Source organism: Podarcis melisellensis (assembly GCF_964234715.1).
Source record: "Podarcis melisellensis genome assembly, chromosome: 2".
NCBI classification, from domain to species: Eukaryota; Metazoa; Chordata; class Lepidosauria; order Squamata; family Lacertidae; genus Podarcis; species Podarcis melisellensis.
Genome location: NC_138529.1, coordinates 47,597,079 through 47,619,055, shown reverse-complemented (window position 1 = coordinate 47,619,055; position 21,977 = coordinate 47,597,079). Strand labels below are relative to the sequence as shown.

General features: G+C 40.5%; 2 long non-coding RNA genes across 3 annotated transcripts in view; one reads left to right on the top strand and one right to left on the bottom strand.

Annotated features, from left to right (window-relative positions):
- The window catches only part of LOC309363139, a 36,985-nt gene that overhangs the window by 1,405 nt on the left and 13,603 nt on the right, over positions 1–21,977 (top strand). The window contains exons 2-4 of one of the 2 annotated variants that reach the window (XR_014165266.1): positions 1,621–1,765; positions 4,162–4,284; positions 8,872–9,487. This is a non-coding gene — a long non-coding RNA (uncharacterized lncRNA). Of the gene's footprint in view, positions 1–1,620; positions 1,766–4,161; positions 4,285–8,871; positions 9,488–21,977 lie in introns of those variants that run through there. The other variant, XR_014165265.1, reaches the window with a different exon arrangement.
- The window catches only part of LOC309363150, a 413,995-nt gene continuing 400,562 nt past the window's right edge, over positions 8,545–21,977 (bottom strand). Inside the window, exon 2 of the long non-coding RNA XR_014165278.1 lies at positions 8,545–9,392. This is a non-coding gene — a long non-coding RNA (uncharacterized lncRNA). The remainder of the gene's footprint in view (positions 9,393–21,977) is intronic.

Below are 21,977 nucleotides of genomic sequence, written 5' to 3'. Positions count from 1 at the left end.
TGCCCTACTCTCAAGTTGTGATAAATGATATGAGGTAGGCAAAACCCCAGATGAGCCTAATTTGTCTGAAGGTAAATTCCATAGTGACTGAAGGCTTCCATAGCAAGATCTTACGCAGCAGCGCCTGCCTGCCTGCTCACCCTTGGGCAGTCCTACACATAAAGCATGGGATGGGTAGGTGAAGAATCCAGGGCTGACTGGGTGAGGCTGAAGCCTGGGTACAGCTGACTTTTATAGCCAGGGAGCAGGCCAGAGGAAAGAAGCTTTCCTTCTAGACCACTCCCTAAACAGCACCCTAGGATCACCCACGATTGACTGCAACCAGGCAAGCCCCAGCAGCCAGTGCAGCTGGTGAATGAGGAAATGATGTCCTTTCCTGGCTGCATCAAAGATGGAAGATTACCTCAGTGCCGCAACTACACACAACTGTGGACCACAACTGCTGCTCCCCTCCCCCACTCAAACTGGCAATAACCTAACCTGCTTTCTGTTATGTTGAGAATGAACTTAGAGTAGGAAATAATAATACAGTACTGGTATGGAATTCACATGTTTCATTTGGCTACACAATGAAAAAGTAGATATGTCACATTTTATTCAGTGGTTAAGGAAGGCTGGTACACCTAGCATTATCTTTTCTCAAAATAAAATCAGGAGTTGAAAAAGGGCAGCAGCAGAAGGAACCAAGTGCTATTTAGGCAGTGATCCAACTTTCTTAACAAACAGACCATTTTTCTAGCATCGAGTTTGCAGTTTAATAACGTGCAGCTGCATTATGATTTAACTACACAAGCCCTTAAGTACTGCTCTAGTGCCCATCCTTATTGCTTCAATCAGAAACTAAACAAACACTGTACGTGTATTAAGAGCCAACTTCTTCAGTCATTCTGTACTTCAGAATAAAAACAGCCTCTTTATAATGTACCATTGTATGTTTTTTTTAAAAAATTGTACCAAGAGCTCATTCAAAATAATTTGAACTTTGCCAATGGAACTGAAAGTTCATGTTTACTTTCATTTTAATGAATGAACCATTATTAATTACTTTTATTTCTACGAGTTTCCTTAAGTATGTGGTCTAGTTTTACGAACTTCAAAAAGGATTCCGTGTTCAAGTGAAAGTTTCCTGTTCCAGAGCATACACTTTGCTTTCTCTCTTTTTTATATTCTGTCTTTTTAAAAAATAGATATAATAATAATATTCTGCCTTTCTACCATCATAAACTGAGGGCGATGTAAGTACATTTACCATCCCAAACCTGCTCTACTTCAGCAAAGTTGCTTCATTATGTGTTTTTAAGCCATCATCCCTTAAGATGATGCAATCTTATCTTATCTGGCCTCCTGGCCAAAGCAATCTTATCAGGCCTCCTGGCTAGAAGGTGTATCAAAAATACAGTAAAAAGTGTGGTCACATTTTCCCTCCTAAGGAAATGGAAGAATATTTTCAGCTTGTAAAAGAAGTCATATTTTGACTGTGTATATATTACCACTTATATGTTCCAGCATGCTTCCGCTGTTGGTGTTTGACGCTGAATATACATGGCATTAGCTGCAATCCATATCTGTTCTGTAGCTTCTTGAGAAATACTGCTGTTGATGTATTTTCCCCAAAACCAGCTTCCAGCTGATTAGAAAATGGAAACCACAGTTAACCTGAGGTGTGTACGTTAGAGACAGCCGTTGAACATGTGCAGATGACAGCTTCAGTGATAAAGAGTTCAGCACTGGGTGATGTGCATCGACTGAAGAGATCCCCCCTCTGGTCTGTACAGCAACATGATGCTACTTGAAATGATGCGGTGAGGGGAGGGGGAGCGGGAAGACAACATCAAACTGTTTTCAGCCCCTAATGTGTTCATAGCCTTTAAAGCTACAACTTTCCTTGTAGGCCTTGAGGCCTATTATTGTGTCATTTCATGGCAGCATGCTGTGTTTTTCCTTTTACATTTTAGTTTACATTTTGTTTTGTTTTAATTTCTTCCATCACAGATCTCCAATTGCAACTGCACGCTTAGAGGAATTTTTCTCATTTCTATACATGTCAGAATTGTGAGAACAATCAGTACTGGGTAGCCTAGAGGCATGAAAGGGGTGTCTTCTTTGTTGAGATTTCACATGCTTGCAACTACAGTGGAATGCCTTCAGCATATTATCTGGCAGCACTCTTCAAAACAATATATATTTATATTCCTCAGAACCCGCCTTGTTTGCAAGGAGGCCTGGACTGAAATCATGCTCTGGCTTAGGAGACAGAGCCTCAACTTGTCTCATTTTCCAAAGCCTTCATCACTGGCTATGATAGGAATCTTAATGTATGTATATTATTATTATTTGCCAGAATTGCAAAATTTGAAGGCACCCCCTTCTGAAATGAACCATGCTAAAAAGAGGCTAATTGATGCAGACATCTTCTTCTTTTGTACTTGGCAATTTAAAAGTTTGAGACATTTTAAAATGGGGAAATGAAGAAATGCATACAGTATTGTATTTATTTATTTTATCTGCAGACTATTATATGTTTAAATAATTGCATGATATACTTAAGAGCAGCTAGAGATATGACGGGCCAGAGCCCTCCCACCACCACATACTTCCCCCTACTCATCCTATCCCTACACATCTCTAGCAAGTAATAAGAAACAGTTTACCAAAAAAAAGGCAAATAGTGTTTTTTTATTTCAAATGATGTTTCATTATTATTTCAAATTAACCCAACAGCTTTCTGACTCTTTTCTTATATTCATTTTCTGTAAAAACTCACCCTTAAAATAATTTATATTTTTTGTTATTAATTCAAAAAGTAACAACCTCTTATTTATAAGCAGCCAGGGAATCTGGGGGGAGGGGCAGAGAAAAGGAGAAATGGGTTACAGTACACTGACTTGCACATCTACAAAATCCCGTCTGAAAGTCCATGGAGTTCTGCACAAATCTGACTTGAATGCGGCATATCCATTCAATTATTATGCATTAGCTCCCTCTTGTGGCAGTTCTACACATTTCTTCATTATACTGAATTTTGTGCATAAAATACTGGGGAAGCAAGATTTGAGATTTGCTGTTCTGTGAGTTTAGAGTTGCTTTTCCCATTCCTCTTTCATTTGTTTAATCTATTTCTTAATGTATTTATTGTGAAGGAAAGGTAGGGCTACCATATGACCTGAATTTCCTCCAGTCTGTTTTCTGGTACACCTTGGACATAGTCAGTGCTCAAGTGAAAAACAACAGGGCTTCCTATTTTACACAACTGTTAAATGTGCAAGGAGGAGCCAGTGTGGCATAGTGGTTAAGAGCAGTAGACTTGTAATCTGGTGAACTGGGTTCGCATCTCCGCTCCTCTACATGCAGCTGCTGGGTGACCTTGGACTAATCACACTTCTCTGAAGTCTCTCAGCCTCACTCACCTCATAGAGAGTTTGTTGTGGGGGGAGAAGGGAAAGGAGAATGTTAGCCGCTTTGAGACTCCTTCGGGTAGTGATAAAGCAGAATATCAAATCCAAACTCTTCTTTTCACCAGGCCAATCTAGGTGTATTCCAGTGACAGTAAACTCAGCCAAGACAATCTTTGTTCCAGCCTTTGCAGTTCCTGACACAAGCATTTATGCTGGTTAAATATTGAAGTAATAGTAATACCTTTGATTTAAGCGATGGGAATTAATTTTAGAAAACACAGTATACTGATCTCCAGGATGAACACTGCAAGACTAGTGTGACTGGTATGTAGGTCACTTTAAACTGAATATCCAGTCCCAGCTAGCGGACAACCAAGGAATATGATTTGGACCCATGGCGGTTGTGTAGCAAAAAGAAAAAAGTATCTAAGACAATCATTTGCAACTATGAAATATACTGCAAATAAATATACTATTTCCAGTAACATTTTAAGAAACATTTAATATGAAGTCACAAGCTTTACTTCAAACACTTATTAGTAGCTGTATACTACTAAGTAAATCAGCAGTTATAACTAAACTAAAGATTCTGTTAATACTAGGGGTGTGCAGCAGATTTGAATGAATCTTGAAGCAGATGGTTCAGAGGGCTTCTGGGCTTGTTCAAGGCACACAGAAACCAAGTAGGGACCTCCAAAGCACTTAGTGGCTGCACTTTGGGTTGACAGTGGACATCAGACAATATTTATTTTAAATTTGCCTACAGGCATGTGAGACAGTGCTGGAGCTGTGACAAACACAAGGCCCACATTCCTAGAACTAGCCAAGTCTGTAAAAGAATGGAAGCTGGAAAGTCCATCAAGACATGAAAGCAATAGATTACTAAAATGTGAGTAGTAACAATGAGCAACTTTCCTATTATTTACAGTGGAAGTAGATCACAGACCAGACAGTGATGAAATATAAGATTTGTTTATTTTTAATAGATTTTTCCAAGTGTGAAATTTCCTGGTTTTAGATGTATGGTTTGTTTTTTATTCTTAAGTTGTATTTGGAGCCATGATTCATGGAAATGGGACTGTATACGATTTATTTAAGATTTATTGTAATGGCTAGTGACAAATGGCTTGATACGTTTTCTAATGAAAAAAAAATGAAAACAGTGTTTTCAGAAAATTATTAATTCCCGTAAGGAAAAGAGTCGTATGACACTTTAAAGACCAAGTCATTTATTGCAGTATGAGCTTTCATAAAATGAAGATTACTTCCTCAGACAGTGAAGGTGTTGGAAATACATTAAATACGCACAGAGGAAAACTCTTTTGCAAGGTGAGATTAAAAGATAAAGGAAGACATTGTGAAAGCTTATATATGCAATGGAATTCAATGTCACACTTTGATGACCATTCTTTCTGCTCAAGTGTTTCAGCCTGCTAGACTGAGTGGTCACTCCCCCCTGCCCCCCCACCAGCTTGCTATTCAACACACACCCCTGAGCCAATTTTGGGGGTGCACAGGGATGGGGGGAGTCCTGTTATGCATGCATAACTCCTTGTGCAGGACTTCTGATAGGGCTCTTTGGGTGATTCATGCCAATAATATTTGGACTCATGCAGATGGCATTCAGAAGGATGGCAGAGGAACAAAAGCATAGGCACCCACCACCCACTGTCCCACTGGTCTGCACCCACCCTGGACTGGAATACTGGACAGCAGCACTGCACACTGCAATGTGTTGCTGCAGATCCCACTTGTCCTACCTAAAGTTCATTCACCTTCCATTCTGCCTCCAAGGATGATAAGGAATGGAGGATATAACAGCCCCTTTCACTTGTTTTCTTCACATATTCTGCATTGCACGTGGGGCAGGACCATGGCAGCTGGCCACACCCACAACATCTGTGTGCTCAGCTAGCCAAAGGAAAGGGACATGTATTCACAGATGGTTTGTAACAATTGCAACCCTTACTTACTAATTCAGCCAAATTTCATTAGCAGGGATGTCATCAGCAGTCGGAGTGGTTCTGCTGCTGAGTGTCTCAGAGGAAGAGCTAATATATGCTAACACTACATTAGGATTGAGTACCACTCAACGGCTCCAACAGAAAAGACCGCTGCTCTCACTGAAGATTTTAGTGCCAACAGAAGGTAGATAATTACCACCTTGATAGGCAACTTCCATCTTAACAGTGTTTAGTCTAATACATCATTTACTTGTATTACTAAGACAGCAGTAGCTATTGCTAACATATGATAATTTAAGGTTGGAATCACTTAGCTCACAGACTGTGAAAAACAAATTACTCTTTGAAGAAATTGTATTCATACATTCCACCCATGAGAAGCCCCCCTCTCCATATTTGAAAGATTATGCCATCTTTAAGCCATTGTGAGATTATTAGCAATAGCTGAGCTAGCTATATGAAAGCACAGTAGTTTATATAAATAGCTGAGGGTGGCCAATGTAGCTTTATTTTGGTTTTTGCAGGAGTCCACAAGCTCAAACTACCACTCCATGTGGCCTCTACATACAGAGTGCAATTATGGCTGGTTTTATGCTAGCCAACATGACCTGAACATTAGTTAAGTGAGAAATTCAGCAAATACATCCATATATTTATTTCAGATAGGATCATATGGGTCTGTTTCGCCTGTCTTTGCAACCCTTTTGTTTATTCAGTCAGCAATGTTGAAGCTTTCATTTCTGGAAAACATTTAAAAGCAAATAAAGCCCTTCCAATATTTTTCAGGGCAAATGTTTCCTAGGCCTTCTGATTACCAAAGTATTACTCAATGTTGGCAAGCAATTAAAGATACAACCCTCTTGTAGGGGCTACGTTCATTATCCTTATAATTCCTTACCGGATCCATTTAAGAAATGCATAACGCCTAGCAATTACTCCATAAGGGATAGATGCATTTTATGTGGAATCCAACATAGCGCTGAGTCAGGTATGTGTGCAGGGGATGAGGTCTGCTCATGCAGTAGAACTTTCCTTCCTCTCCTCCCCCTATGCACCTCCTAAATGTGGTCTATGGGTCCCCCCCCTACTCTCCAGAGAAGATTTAGAGGGTGCAGAGGAAGACTCATTACATGAGCAGACCTTGTTCCACATACACAACATGTTTGAATCCTGCCCTTTATGCATTTTGCTACCCATTAACTTAGTTTGGAGAGGCCCTTTTGGAGCTCTTTGCAATCCTTTTTGTTTTAATGACCCTCACTGCTCGTCCCTAACTCAATATAGTTTATGAACCAATTAAAAAAACACAGGTACCAATAGCAATCCTTGTGGGAAACTACTTTCTACATGGGAGAACTGTCCTTCCTGCTATGTAGCCAGTTCCTGATCCCTAAGAGGACCTCTCCACTTACCTAGGGAGTATGTCCAACTGAAATGAAAATGGCTTTACGAATTCACTTGTCCTGTTAGAAGAGAAAGGACACAACCATTTTCAAGTGTGTGTCAGCATTTGATAGCCGTAGTCTTGTAGGGTGTTGGATAGATTCATCAATATAGATTCATCAGCTTTTTTCTTGAATTCTTTTCGCACCAAGTTGCACTTCAGTGGTAAGGCTGAACATTATGACCATTAATTATGCTTGATATTTTGTGGCTCATTCGCTTGCGACCAAGCTACTCAGAATCAATGGCTGAACTGAGAATTGTACTCATTCTGTTCGGCATGTGGTGTAGGCCTTCACAATCCTAAGCCACAAGAGAGCATTGCAGCTATTTGCATCTTTCCCAGATCATCTTCCCCTCCCCCTTTTTTAAAACTTGGGTATCTTTTCCGTAAATCACTTTCTGATCAAAAGCACAGGATCTTGGAAGACATCCATGCAAGTTATTGGAACAGGATGCTGCAGCACATTCTTATCACTGTGGGTTGCTTCATTGTGCTTTTGAGCCAAAAGCCTGATCCAATTTTTTCACACTTTTATGCAATGCTATGTGAAGCTCTGCCAGCGCAACTTGTATTCTTCTGCAAGCCAGGATTCCTGAACGCTCTCATCTACTTCCCTGATGCTAAGCAGGCTCATGCATGCACGAGCTAATGGAGCAGACTTCACAGAATTTTAATCTTTAAGCTCATAAGTTCTTTTGACAGCTATATTCACTTTCGCCTAGTAAATATGAAGGTTGCTTCCATTTTCACATAGCACTTCCATCACTGACCAATTGAGAGGATCATAAGTGAGTTCTGTTCGCCGCTTCAAAAATGGATGAACAGAGTATGGCTACAGGGCTCCTTTGGGACAAAGGGTCGGATTAAATTTAATATGTCGATTAAAAAAAATTAGTAATTCTCTTTTCTTCCCAGTTCAGGATTAACAACGAATTTATAAACACTGCAACTTTCGCTTGGCATCCCACTTGCAAACAGACCCATCCAAATCTTGGCATTGTTGATTCTGTATATCTGTATTTAGCATGTGTTTTCCATTAAGACTTATATCAAAGTAGTTTCTAGTGCAAAGAGCATGGTACCTGTTCTATACAAGCTAGGGTGCATTTATAGGCAAAAAGATTTCCCCAGCTCAGTTACCTGTGCAAGGTATTGCAGATCATTTCTACATGCTTAAGGAAACGATGCTGAATATGCCTTTGGGCTTTGCCTTTAGCGTGGAGCATGCTGAACTAAGATTTCGACAAACCTATTAGCAAGCCGAGTTTGCATCCATTAAAACAAATGAATCCACAATGGAATAGCACTAAAAGGGGCCTTTCTTGACTCGCACCTGGCTTCCAGTTCCGCTTGGCCTTAATGGGGGCAGCCCCCATGACAGCAGAAGATAGTTGGTGAAGGAAAAACAATGATGATTGAGGGTAATCATTCTTGCAAATTCCTCCCAAGGGACAAAGGGAATGGGGCTTTACTCACAGTCCATATCGGTACCTGGCGCTCGCTCCAGCATGGAATGCGGGGGCAGGGAGGCTCTGAGTGCAAATGCACTTTGCCTGGTGAAAACCCTCCAACGTCGCCATTAAGAAGCAGAGATTCTACTGTTAATTAGAACTTAATTGGAGTAAAGTACAGGCACATGCTAAAAGAGATGAGATCACAAACTGCGGAACAAACCAACTGCAAGGACTTTAAGGTTTGAACTTGAGATAAGATTTCATTTGGTGCAAAAGACGGTGGGGAGGAGGGGAGCCTACAGTTTCTTTATTTAAAGTTTTCTTCTCTACATTTACGATTCAGCAACCCTCCTCTGAATGTTAGTTCAAATTATATTTGTACAAGTGAGGATGGAAGAAATTGGATTATAAATATGGAATATAACACCAAACGGAACTGTTTGTGTAACAAAAAGGAGAAAGGAAGGGAAGCTGTATTTTGCAAAAGGTGTATGACGGAAACTCAGAGCTGACTCTTCCCCATCCTATATTATTTACAAAGTGAACTTAATAATGCTAAGAGGACTTGGAATTTAATTTAATTGGAAGTATAATTGCTCATATATCTTCAGTTGGAAGGAAGGATGAAAGGAGTCTATGAGCTGCCAAGGAACTGATAAGGTTCTTCACTGAGTCATCTGCAGTTCGACTGAGAACAAAAATGGTTGAGAACAAAAATGGTGACAACAGTTTATTTACTGGGACAGAGCGACTATTGCATCTGTTGTTAAAGTTCTCTGTCCAAAAAACCTGACTATAATAATTGGCCAGAAGGAGCCTGAGTTTCACTTTCTCTTTCTATCTCTTCTTTCTGGTGTGCTGTTCTGTACATAGTACACTTAGTGTTAAGGTTTAGACTTATTATAAGTATTGTAAGTTTAAGTTAAGTCTGCTGCAACTGGATTTCTTATGGACATTGCCAATCCTGGGTGTATTGGATTTGTGATCATTATGCTCATTTGCCTTCAGTGGCAGTAAAGCTCTGCTGGGTTAAATACAATTGCCTGTGGTCTATTTTGGGGGATCCTGCAACGTGTTTAAGTTTTTACTCTGCTAACTAAGAGCATCTCCACCCCCATCGTTAAACTGAGATCTAGTGCCGAGGGCCTTCTGGCGGTTCCCTCATTGCAAGACGTGAGGCTACAGGGAACCAGACAGAGGGCCTTCTCAGTAGCGGCGCCCGCCCTGTGGAACGCCCTCCCATCAGATGTCAAAGAGATAAACAACTACCTGACATTCAGAAGACATCTTAAGGCAGCCCTGTTCAGGGGTCTAAATATTATTATTATTATTATTATTATTATTATTATTATTATTATTATTATTAACTATACATTGGAGTTCTGCTCTGGATCAATATTGAGTAGAATTTCATGACAATACAGGAGGTAGCAAGGGGGAGGAGAGGAGGGGGGGGAGTTTTTTTGCCCGAGCAGAAGCCTGTTTTGCAACAGTGTTGGATACAGCCCAGTGTTAGAATGAACCCAGTGGTAAACAAACAGTGAGATGGATGTCATCTCTACTGTGATCAAAGCTGCCAAGGAAAGTGTAGCTGTCGTCATGGACATCCCTGTCGCTCTCTGCATATATGCTTCAAATCGTGCTACTCTTGCTCCTCAAGACAATGTACTCACATACATGTTTGTGTGGAGGAATTTGGCAAATACAGAAAATGCCAAAGCCGCAGCCAAACAGTACACAAGATCTGCCTGCACCCATCAGCCAGCCAGGCTTTGCAAGTCGCAGTGTGTCGCTGTGTCCACACATTCTCTCCCAGCCCTACCTGGAGATGCTGGTAATAGATCTTGGGACCTTCTGCATGGAAAGCAGATGGTCTCTAGCACCAAGCTACAGCCCTGTCCTCTATAAATGCACATGCAGCCTGCTTTATGTGTTACTGTACCTGGATTTATACTTCAGCAAAAGACTTCAGTATCCCATGGAAAGACATGGTTTCAACAGATGAACATTAGCAACATGCATAATGGAAGCAGAGGGTGCAGAAATAAGTGGATGGGTGCCTGTATGTGGAGAGACGTCACTGGGAATTCACATGTTTCTTTTTTTCTTGCACCACTCAAATTTCTCCTTGATCCATGAATCATTGTAATTTCTAAGTAAAGCATAATTAGAAGGAATGTAGACCTCCATGTCGTATAATTGAAAAATATGTTTATGGAATAAATCAATAGCAGCCTGTTTTGCAAAAGTGGCTTTGAACTGGCTAATTGGATTAGCAGCAGATGGTGGCTTTTCAATTGTCTTGGCTTAGAGCAACTGATTGCTTTTAAAAAATAATAATCACAAAAGACTTTTATTTAAGACAGCTATTCCATAATCTGGGAATATCTATCTCTTCTCATCTGCCTGTGGCCTATTGTGCAATTTGAGTAATTCATAACTTTAGCGCTCATCTTATTTCACTTGTTTAAAAACAGCACTGTGTTGACAGAGACATTTTCCCCTTTAGGACAATGTGTTCCCTTGCAACATTTTTCCTATAAATTAAGCATGTTGCTTTGCTAGGAATTTTAACAGGATCTTCCTATTGTACCAGATTCTTTGGTTTCTGCCTCTGTTTTGCTTCGTTCACATCTATTAATGACAACATTGGGGTGAAGAGCCAAGCTCTAATTTGAGTTTTATAATTTCCTAACTTAAGCAATTTTTTTTCATGCAGTTCACTTGCTGCAATAAACCTCTGATTTGCCTTATTTATTCATTTTTAATAGAATTGTATCAGTGTTTTAATGCACTCTGAAAGCTTGGTTTAGGGCCCAATAAGCATTTTCTATTTCCATTGTTGTCTTTTGAAGTTAAAAGCAGTAAAACTCTATATGGAGTTTCCTTTGATACTTCAGAAGCTCCAGCTGGTGTGTAGCAGACAACCTGTCATGTTGTCCTCTCATTCTCATAGGGTAACATCTCACAGCAAAACTTCTCAGTAACCAGAGATTAGAAGCCAGGATAAAATGATGACCAGCGACAGTTAGAACACAGGGGGCATACACTAACAAGGTCAAAGGAGGGGAAGAAACAAATAGATGCTCTGGTCTAGAATATCATTAAAAAGGTGAGGAGGGCAAGTCAGTCTTGTAGCCTATTAAAAAGAATTGAAGGAAGGGGTCTTGAAATGGCAGGATATTGATCCTCAAGTGGTAGCCTTGCCATTTTCTTTTGAAAGGCTACTATTCTGCATATATGGACAGTGTGTTAATTTTTATCAAACCCTTTATTCACACCCTTTAAAACCCCAGGTGTCATGAAGTATTATAATGCGGAAAAGTACAACAAAGGCCTCCTGCACTGGTAGGGCCAGTTCTTTTGATCACCCTTCGTGATAGAACTGTTGTAAAGCTGCTGTACGGAACAGGCCTTTTAAAATAAGAAGGGCAGGTTTTTTTTAAAAAAAAAAGATGGCCAGGTGGCAAATCTCGATCTGCTCAGTCACCTGCTTTTATCAGCTTTGCATAAGTACCTGGCACCAATTCATGTCCTTTTCTAAACTGGAAAGTTTCCAGTTTCACAGTTTATGTTTCCTGGAGTAACTGCAAGCAGGGACAATTATCTTTTCATTGCATTTTGTTTATGTCATCTGTACTGTGAAGTATCATACTGATCCATGCCTATATACGCTATCTTACTCTTAATCATTTTTTATTTTATCACTATAATTTATATCCTACACAAAAACACACCCACACTATAATAGAACAATAGCAAACTTGTTCTTATGCTATTTGACAGCTGACTGTATTCATTATTTGACAATAATTAGCAAAGGGAATGTTAGAAGTTCCGTATTGTTTTTGTTACCTTAGGCTTCAACGTGTCTGTCTAAATTAAATTCAACGACACCAGATCTTTAGGGTTATCCTTTTAAGGTTATATGCTAAACTTACTTTTTGTTCAAAAAATATATTAGCATTGAGTCTATTGCAACGTTTCAGTTTCTAAGTTTTGCACACAGAGATCCAAAGCTTGATCATTGGCATCTCTAGTTCAAAAGGCCAGGTAGTAAGTCAGGCATAGGCAAACTCGGCCCTCCAGATGTTTTGGGACTACAATTCCCATCATCCCTGACCACTAGTCCTGTTAGCTAGGGATCATGGGAGTTGTAGTCCCAAAACATCTGGAGGGCCGAGTTTGCCTATTTGTGTAATAAGTGTTTTAAAACGCTCAGTCCGCCACAGTGAACAACACTGGGTTAAATGGGGGGGGGGGAATAATCTGATCTTCTATAAGACAACTTCCTAAGTTTGTACCAATTTATCAATTGCTATTTTGTGTGGAGCAGGTAGAATACATCAAGCGGTACTGCTAAGATCCCTAGGGCTGCCATTGCATGCATACTTTTTTCAAATAAGCATGCACGAGACTACGTGTTGCTTAAAAAACAGAACCGTACATTCTGTTCTGTAAAAAAAAGGGGGGGAGATTCTACTACCAATATATTTCTGATACAGCAGAAAAAATTGGATTAATTTTGAAAACCTGCATTACTTTAGTTGGACCACATGCACTATTTTTCATGCACACTCCCAATCTTCTATTTGTTTTTTACTTGCCAAGATTAAAGCATCTTTACAGTCCATCCATCCTGCTTTTCATCACTTTTCTTTCCATACACGAGTTTTGCAATAGGAAAGGGCATTTCTTCAAAGCGGACTGCTCACTCGCATCTGTAACAGTATCAATCTATGTGGGCTTGAACTGGTACAGAAATAGCTATGGGAGCTTATTCTCAGCTTGAGAGCAGGAAATGGTTTACCAATTGCCGAAGCAAAATGTTAAGAAACTTTTCATTTAAAAAACCCCTATTTTACCCTCCAGTAAACAAAGTGGTTTTGTTTATTTCTTTAAAGTAAACTTATCTAGTCCCCTGCATTGCCAAGTACAGCTGTTCATGCCAATGTGAGCTGCTAGTTTTTGCCTGCAGCTTCCATGCAGCTTCCCCAGCACTGGGTTTCTTGAAACCAGATCACAATTAAACCTCTTTCCAAATGTCCAAATTCCATGACACGTAGAAAACCTTTAACATGCTTTGTAAATTATCTATCGCTACAACTCCTGAGAAGGGCCTGTGAAATAGTTGGTTGTTTGATAGAATGTTTATGCAACCATAGAAAGAAACAGGAACAATATTAAAGTCCAGAAGGATGGTCAAACAGGTTTATCAGAAACACACTAAGGCTGAAGTTGTGCATGCACTGTCAAGCACATTAATGGTCTCTCAGGAATCTTCCCTTCAGCTTCTCAAGAACATAAGGATAGCCCTGGTGGATCAGTCCAGGCTCCTGTTCTCACAGTGACCAACCAAATGCTCTTGGGAATCTTGTGACCAGTTTAAAAGCTGCTTTGCCACATTTTTGATTCTAAGTACCAGCAGTTTGTTTCCATTGCGGTTCAAATGGAGGAGCCCATTCCTCTTGTAAAGGCCTGGCTTGTCCCATAATGTTCCCCAGTGCCTAACAAATCCAAAACCCTCTTCCCAATACCATTGTGTCATGCACACACCAGGACTGCAAAATTGTGCCTGTCCAGTTGGCCCTGTATGTGAAACCGGCAGCATTTCGATAAAGCTACCGGTACCTTGTTGGTCCTGTTTTTCAACATACAACTGGTTTTCAACATACAACAGCCTAAAGATCTCCAATAAGATGTGAAAAACTGTTATTACACCGCCCCTCTGCCTGCCTGCCATTTCTCATTGGGATATCCCTGTCTGAGGTAGTTTGTCCACTTATAATTGCAGTGTATTACTTTCAAAAGCCTGCCTATGATGATCATAGTCTTCTATTCAAAACTGTAATTTGCATTTGTTCAGCTGTTATTTCCATCATTGTTCCAGCGTTGAGTAAACAGACAGTGTCAGCTTTTGGAATATTACATATTCACGTTCTTCTATATTCTGCAAGTTATGTGAGATGTTCTCAGTGGTGGTCACGAGGGCCCTATATTTTAGTATATATTGAAACCACATTGTTGCATACCATGAGTCTTATTTCATGTTCCTTGCTTCACTGCAGCCACTCACATTCTGCTAAAACCTACTATGCTATTTGACATCTATCTTTTATAAACAAGTCCCTCTAATGCATTTTCAGAGAGGGTTACTTACCAGATGAAGCTGTTTTAGCCTGAACATTTTAAACTATTAAACCTAGGCTCTCCACATTAGCCAAAGCACATATTTTAACCCCTGTGACTATTTCATGCTTAACTCCATAAAGCTAAGACAGAAAAGACGACTAATGTAAAGAGACATTGCTATTTGCCTTGCTGATGCTGATGCTGTTTATTCTCTTAACAATAAGTTTTGCAGTTCCCAATAAGAAATAAATATTAGTTGATTAGTGAATATTGTTGGTCACTGATGGTCTCTACATGAACATACACCTTTGTTTTTAAATGTGATATATAAGAGATACGTTCCATTTACTTCATTTTTGCCCGTCGTACATATCAGGAAACATTTCTCCTTAAAAGGCCAGAAGGGTCACCACTGCAAGAAAACTCTGGTCAATGGGATGATCATAAAAAGAAGGTTGTATCCAACTAAGTTCTACCCAAAAGAGACCCACTGAAATTAATGGACCTCATTTAGCCATGTCCATTAATTTTAAAGGGTTGACTCTGAATATTACTAGCACTGGATACAACCCATACATTTGTTTTTGTAAATAGCTACCAAACTTTTAAGTTTTTTGTTCTGTTCAGCTAAGAAATTAAGATACTGGTTTAAAAGAACTGAGGATGGCCAGCCCTTGAGCCAGAAGCTGCATCTGTTGCTGTTTGTGACCACAGCATAAGAATGACTGCTGCTGTCATCCATCTTACTTTCCTTCTGCTTCATGTTCTGTGATACAGAACTGGAGTTTCATTTGCTATCAGAAGAAGGAAAGCAGGACAAGAGAATGGACTGTCACACTACTGAGAAGGGTATCACCTTTCTGACCGAAAGTTAATGTGCTGGCGCTGTTAAACAAGAGAAAAGTATCTCCTGATCAGGACCCTAAGTGTGTTGATTGCAGTCATGTCAAGGATTTAGCTGAAAAGCAGTTGTGTGCTACTGACTGTGTTCCAGTTTTGGACTATTTTAGAGAGTTCCAACTGTTTCTGGTTAAACTAAAATGTGTCTGAAACAACAGTTTGGCTTTTTTCTTTTTTTCTTTTTGCACTGGCAGCATGCATAAGCATGCTTCAGCTCAGCCAATTTTCTTTTAGACAGATCTTTCAATGTAAAGCTTTTTTCAATGCTCTTGAGCAGGTTTTTGATAACATTGTCCTGTGAAAGCAATATATCCTTCAACATCTCACAGACATAAATATAGGTACATCTGTTGTACACCTTCTCTGACCCTTTATTGGTCATAGTAAATATAGTTATATGATGCACGTATGTGCACACACACATCTTAGGGCTGTGCCATTTAAAAGTCCAGTGAGGCCTAACATTCTGCTCCTAATAAACCAGAATTGCTTGTGATCTAAGCTCACCCAATACACTTGAAAAGGTCCACACACAGAACAAGGGGTAAAGTATCCTGATGGTATAGACTGGGCTGTTCACATGTGAGGGTTTATTTTCAGGCATCCATGCTCAGTGTGCATCAGGGATGGCGCTAGTCCAGCTGCACATCATTGCAGATGAGGTTTATTCTAGAAGTTTTAGGATGGCCTGAGATAGAAGCCAGAAAAGATAGCTAGCTAGTGAAGTGTAGGTGGGTTCCCACGAAGCAAGACACAGCAAGAACCTTTATTGAACTAACAGAACTGGATAACAGGTGCAAAGCAACTACTTATATACATTTCTGAAGGCCTGAGCCACTTCCACTCCCAACGTGATTGGCTATCTAAACTCCCAAGCTGCAAATCATAACTCAGAGTTTAAGGGCCAATGGTAGTGGCCCAAATCCTGAAATGTTCTGTGATTGGATATCATGTATCAAATCAGAACACGGGCTCAGAATCCTTAGTCCAGACTCAAGCTCAGGCAAACACAGACCACTGAATAACAGATGATAGATGATAGATAAATAGATGATAGATGATAGATAGATAGATGATAGATAGATGATAGATAGATAGATAGATAGATAGATAGAGATAGATGATAGATGATAGATAGATAGATAGATGATAGATAGATATAGATGGTAGATACAGATTTTTTTGTTTTCTAATTTAGAACAAATATGCACTTTACATACATAAATACATTCATAACCCTTTATCTTTTTTTCTTACACAGACTACACATACATGCTTCTCTCTCTCTCATACAGACACACACCCTGACTGTTAATACCCATTGTTCCTTATCCTCACCCACATACTTTAAAAACAAAATAGCCCTTATAGGGGGCTAACCAATTAACTACGGTCGGTTCCACATGGATGGTGGGCAGGAAATGGCTGAGTGAATAGGCTGATTCCTCTGTCCCCATGCTTTTTGGGGAGAGTTACCCCAAAGGGCTAAGCAACTGTTTGTCACCAGCTCCAAGGAACAGACAAGCCAGAAACTCCTGAGGGAATAGAACAATCCATGTCTCTCTTTCTCAAAAAGAATAAGAAAAATGAACAACAATAGGGAATGAAGACAGCTTAAGCAAAGGGTGAAAGTACATTTTTTGGTATCAGGGTGCAAGGGTGGGTCGTCTGTCTGGCAGGTTTCCATACTTGCTGTTCAAGGGGGACTTTCTTTTCTGCTTTATAACCTAATCAGCAGCGTGGGAAGTCATAACCCAGAAGTGTCTATAGTTTCTGTGCCAATTATGCTCTTGCCTTGAGCACAGGAAGCCATCTACCAGGTGAGAGTCATGAGATTACTGGTTTGGATAGCAATACCTTTTGGCTTGAAAAGAGTCTGCAACTTTGACTATGTGGGATGTCTAACTAAGCTGGTTTCATAGTTCAAGGCCTATTACCCTGATGCAAATGAACCAGCCTCTAAAGATGCAAAATACTTTGTTCCTCGTTGTGGCTTGCCCACTGAAAACTTTTAACTTCATTTCTGTGCTTATCCTGAATAAACATCCTCCCACATATCAAAACACCCAGAGGATGCTAGTCCTTTGTACAACAGTTGCAATGAATTACCCAGCCCCTCATTATGGTTGAATGGAATTAGCCTTCTCATGAAGGCTGTGGATGGGAAAAAAATCTCTCATTTCGGCTGGCCACGGCCCGCCACAACTTTGGCTGCTTAGCAGAGCCACCAGTCTGCCTGCCAGTGGCCAAATAACCGCAACAGGAGTCAGCTTTAGTTCTCAGGCTAATTAGTCCCAGGCATTTTGGAATCAAGGGAAAGTTTGAATGGGGGAAACAGGAACGAATGACATTTGCACATTGTTTTGGAATTAGGCTTCTGTTTATTTACTGTTTACAATAGGTATGCTACAACGGCTGCTCCCCTCCACACTGTTAAGAGAAATATGATCCCAAACTCTTGGGATCCTGTGTTCCACTTAATTGAATTGGGCTTATTCTCCTATGAGTGTACACAGGATTGCAACCGAAGTCTTTTGGGATAGCACACCATGGTGGCCAGCTTAAAAACTTCAATCATGTTAATCAACCAATCTATGAATGGTCTTGTTTTATGTTATTATGTGTGGGGAAAGAATATATATATATATATATTCCCTGCTCACAGTGCACATTAGCTCCATCTAAGTAATGGAAGACTCTTGACATATACCAGATCTTAGATAGCGTCCATTTCGAGAGCTTGGCATTTTCCCCAAGTAAACAGCCTTATAAGCACAGAAGGGTTTGCCTTGCGAACACACAAAGCGAGAGCAATCAGCCTAAGAGGGAAGGTCTCTTAGATCGGAGTCCAAGAGAAGATTTGCCAAAACAACTTATAGAGAAGGGACATAAATGCTCGTGCATAAATACTTATTGTTTACCTTCAGCTGGTCAAAACTAGTCAAGATTCAAAAGAGATGAGTCCAATGTTATGCCGTGTGTTTATAGCTTTGTGATGCACTGATCTAAGGCAGATCTCACTTAAATAAAAGCGACCAAAAGCAATCACTGAGCTAGTCAGAGACATTGGAGTATAGCAGATATGCATGAAAGGGAGGCTCTGATGAAGTGCATTCACATTAAGATTGACTGCGCCTGAGTTGGACAAATCTTCATATGCGTAAGAGAGACTGGACAAAAATCTTTCGTTGCTTAAACAGCTCTATTTGCACATCTGGAGAAAGCCCAAGCCATAGGTTATAGGGTGTGTTTCGTTTGTTTAATGCCAGGCACCATATGGAGAGCGGAGATTGAAGTACCAGTTCTCTGCTCACAGCATCACCAGATTTTCTGCCCTGCAAATGGGCCCACAGGGATTTTGAGACAGACAGCAGAAACTGTGGGAAGACACATCTTGAGCCACTCAACCGCACCCTACATCCTTCTTTTCAACCTCCAGGGCTCGGTGCAGTTCATCTACCTGTGCAATTTGCTGCTGAAGGCAGTTAGAGTAGCAATGGAGAACCTCCAGCCCAGGGGCCAAATACTCCAGGACTGGATCTAGACATATCAAAGAAGCGTTTCAGCTAAATGTGCTGTAAACTTTGTATGAGAAATCGGGTTGGCAAAAACAGAACTCCACAGCGCCATCTGGTGTCATGGTGTTATAATGCATATACAATGCATATAAAGTGCTTTTTCTTTGCCAATAGCTGAGTCCCAAGACACTCGTCAAGCTGCACCTCTCCCTAGCCCGGCCCCTCACTGGCCCAACTTCACAGTTTCCTTGCTGGAAAGTGTCCTGGAACTCTAATGCCTCTTGCTTACCTTGAGGATAAAAAGCAAGCATGTGAGTGTGTGTAGATACTGGCCTACTGTACATAAGTAAAACTTGCACTTGTTGCTTTGCCCACTTTTGCCAATGGATCCTCAGCCTGAAAAACGTTCCCTACCCCTGGGTTGGAGTACAGGTAACTCACAACTTACGCAGATTTAACTTGTACTCATTCAGCTTTACATGCTTGGTAAATAAATAAAAAAATACAAAGGGAGCGGTCCTCCAGGAAAAAAAATACTAGGACTGGAGAGACCTGGATTTAAATTCCCGTTCAGTCACAAAGGTCAGTGGGTGATCTTGGACAGGCCAAACTACCTCTTGGCCTAACCTGCCCCACAGGGTTGTTGTGAGGATAAAATAGAGGATGGAAGAGCCATGTACATTGTCTTTCTTTGTTTGTTTAATTTGCATCAAATGGAAACTTCAACTCTTTGGAGGAAAGGAGGCGTATACAACTAGTACGTAAGAAACCCAATAAATAATATTAAAAACAACTTCCAATATATCTTACCCATTTTAAAAGGTGTTTGGGATCCTTTCAAGGAGTAACCTGCTCAGCTTCAAAGCTATGTTTCTTGCTCTAAGCAACCTATTCTCTTTTTTTGCTGTCTTGTGCTAGTATTTAACTACACAGCATCTGAATTCATTGTCAGTGCCATGCTTTATATGTGCTTACCTAGAGAAGGCCATCTAGTGGTTAAATATGGGAAGCAAACATCACTCTTTTGTGCTGTATAAACATGCATATCTTGTAACCTGAACTGCTCGGTATGTTATTTTCTGCAGATAAATAGTTTCCAATTTTATAAGACACATCTTTAGTAAATTACATACTTCCTGTTCTTCCCGATGCACAAAATGTGCAAATTAAAATTGTGAACATTTTGTACACACCAACCAAAGTTAACCAAGATCTGCCTTGTTGCATCAGACCATGGTTTATGTAGTCAAGCATTCTGTTTTCAGCAAGGCATGAAAGTGATCAGTATCCCCTGTTGTTTGACACTGCTCCCTGGTGTTCAGAGCTATGCCTCTGTACATGGGGGTTTCATTCGGCTGCCATGGCCAAAGTGCTCTAGTGTGACTGGAGTCCTGCCCGGGATTCTAGCACCTTGGTTCCATCTCCCCTCCCTGTTTTCTGCTGTCCTCCCCAACAGCCAGACAGTGTACCATGGCAACTGAGCACACTCAGTGCTCCTCAGCTTATTCCTCCCCTCTTTGGGGTTCTTTGCTAAATGTTTTTTTTTGTACTTCCACAAACTTTGGTGCTCTTCCAAGCTTGCGGATACCTTACTCATGTGTGTGGTGCATCGTGCCATTTTGGCTACATTATTACAGGCTCTGACAGCCTGAACATCGGAAATGGAGAGAATTACAGACCTATCTTAGATGACTCTGTTTAATCCTTTTTAAATGCCATCTGCTGGTTGCCACCGCCACATCTTTGCAGCAATATATTCCATGAGTTAAGAATGTGCTGTCTGAGGAAAGTGCTTTCCCCCCTAAATCCAGAATCAGCTGCCAATCAACTTAATTGGACAGCCCCAATTCTAGTATCATGGGAAAGAGATTTCTATCCGTCCACTTTCTATCACATCCCCCAGCATGGAAAAGCCTCAGATGCTTTCCACAGAAGAAGGTCTCCAAGTCCTAATCCCATATCCTATAACAGCTACTTTTATCACTTTATTGAGAGGACATGATGGTTTTGTAAAACCAATCTGTGAAACTGATGAAAGAAATTGATGTGGCACCAAGGCATCTAGCCACTACAAACAAATGTAATGGCAGATCACACATACACAGGGATATGGAGCTCTGTGCTAACTATAGAGGAAAATAACTTAGGTGCATTTAAAATCTTAACTTCTTAATGATCTCATAAAAATGGTGTTTGTTATTTTTAGCCCCCTCTTTCTTTCTTTCTTTCTTTCTTTCTTTCTTTCTTTCTTTCTTTCTTTCTTTCTTTCTTTTAAAAAAAGCTTTTTCATTTTGCCTTTCTTTAAGGAGAAAACAAGGTGCCACCGGGTTCTGTCCTGGGCCTGTTGTTGCTCAACATCTTTATAAATGACTTGGATGAATGAATTGAGGGGATCCTCAACAAATTTGCAGATGACACCAAACCGGGAGGGGTAGCTAATGCCACAGAAAACGGAATCAGAATTCCAAATGACCTGAACAGATTGGAGAACTAGGCGTAAGCTAACAAAATGAATTTCAATAGGGACAAATGTAAGGTTCTGGACTTAGACAGAAAGAACCAGATGCACAAATATAGAATGGGGGACACCTGGCTTACTAGCAGTACATGCGAAAAGTAGACCACAAAATTAACATGAGTCAACAAGTGTGATGCAGCAGCAAAAAAAAAAAAAAAAAAAAAAGCTAATGCTATTGTAGGCTGCATCAATATAAGTATCGTGTCCCAGTCAATGGAAGTCATAGTACCACTCTATTCTGCCTTAGTCTGACCACACTTGGAATACTGTGTCCAATTCAGGGCACCGCAATTTAAGAAGGATGTTGACAAGCTGGAATGTGTGCAGAGGAGGGCAACTAAGATGATCAAGGGTCTAGAAACTAAGCCTTATGAGGAGCACTTGAAGGAGCTGGGTATGTTTAGCCTGGAAGATAGGAGACTGAGAGGAGATATGATAGCCATCTTCAAATATCTTAAGGGCTGTCACATGGAGGAGGGAGCATGCTTGTTTTCTCCTGCTCTGGAGGGTAGGATTAGAACCAATGGCTTCTAGTTGCAGGAAAGGAGATTCTGACTAAACATTCAGAAAAAACTTTCTGACAGTAAGAGCTGTTCAGCTGTGGAACACAGTGGCGTAGCATGGGGGGGTGCAGGGGGGCCGGGCGCAC